Here is a 1,716-nt window from a genome sequence, read left to right as displayed (position 1 = left end):
TTTTTTTGCCAATTCCTTCAGTACAACTTCAACTTCTTCTATCAATACCACTGTTTCTTCATCATATGCCACTTCCTGAAATACCAATTATTTTTGGTACAGTGACTCTGTATGCATTTCACCTTCTTTTGCTGTTTCCTGCATCATTCAATATTTTGCCCATAGAATCTTTCAATATTGTAACTTGAGACTTGAAATTTTTCTTCAGTTGTTTCAGCTTGAGAATGTTGAGTGTGTTCTTCCCTTTCGGTTTTCTAACTCCAGGTCTTTGCACATTTCCTTATGATAATTGACTTTTTCTCCTCGAGTTGCTCTTTGAAATCTTCTGTTCAGCTCTTTTATCTTGTCATCTATTCCATTTGTTTACCTATTCTCCATTCAAGAGCAAATTTCAGAGTCTCTTCTGACATCCAATTTGCTCTTCCTTTTCTGTCTTTTTAATGACCACTTTCTTTCTTCATGTTTGATGTTCTTGATATCATCCCACAATTCTTCTGGTTTTGGTCATTGGTTTTGAATGTGTCAAATCTATCCTTTAGATGGTCTCTAAATTTTGGAGGGATGTAATCAAGGTAATATTTTGGCTCTCATGGACTTGTTTTAATTGTCTTCAGCTTCACCTTGAACTTGCATATGAACAATCGATGATCTGTTGCATAGTCAGCTCCTGGCCTTGTTTTGGCTGAAGATACTGAGCTTCCCCATTGCCTCTTTCCACAGATGTAGTCGATCTGATTCATATGAATTCCATCTGGTGAGGTCCATGTACATAGCCATTGTTTATGTTGTTGAAAAAAGGTATTTGCAATGAATAAGTCATTGGTCTTGAAAAACTATATCATGTGATCTCTCGTGTCATTTCTATCACCAAGGCCCTATTTTCCAACTACTAGTGATGTTCCTTTGTTTCCAACTTTTGCATTCCAACCACCAGTGATAATCAACATATCTTGATTGCATGTTCGGTCAATTTCAGACTACAGAAATTGGTAAAAATCTTCAATTTCCTTGTCTTTGGCTTTTGTGGTTGGTGTATAAATTTGAAAAACAGTAGTATTAATTAGTCTTCCTTGTAGGCATATGGATATTATCTTATCACTGACAGCACTGCACTTCAGAATAGATCTTGAAACATTCTTTGTGACAATGAATGCCACTCCATTCCCCCTCAATTTGTCATTCCCGACATAGTAGATCATATGGTTGTCTGATTCAAAATAGCCTAAACTAGTCCATTTCAGCTCACCAATGCCTAGGATATCAATCTTTATGTGTTCCATTTCATTTTTGACAACATCCAATTTTCCTAGATTCATATTTCATACATTTAATGTTCTGATTATTTATGGATGTTTGAGTCCTGCTGCATCAGCAAATGGAGGTCCTGAAAGTTTTACTCCATCTTTAAAGTGAACTCTGAGGAGGCAGCTCTTCCCCAGTCATATTTTGAATGACTTGCAACCTGAGGGACTCATCTTCTGGCACTGTATCAGACAGTGTTTCTTGGCTATTTATATTCTGGTCTTGTCAGAAATCTGGAAAGTCTATTTCTTAATTAACATCCCTCATTCCCAGCCTCTATGACCCTAAAACCAGAAAAACTAGATGATGCCCATCTACCACTGCAGACCATTCTGAAAGGATCACAATAGAAGGTCCTGACATGTGGGAGGAAAATATGGAACAAAACTCAAAATCATAAAAAAAAAAAAAAAA

Source organism: Orycteropus afer, unplaced genomic scaffold (assembly GCF_000298275.1).
Source record: "Orycteropus afer afer isolate SDZICR_OR568_19922 unplaced genomic scaffold, OryAfe1.0 scaffold00280, whole genome shotgun sequence".
Lineage (NCBI taxonomy): Eukaryota > Metazoa > Chordata > Mammalia > Tubulidentata > Orycteropodidae > Orycteropus > Orycteropus afer.
Note: the sequence above shows the minus strand (reverse complement) of the source record.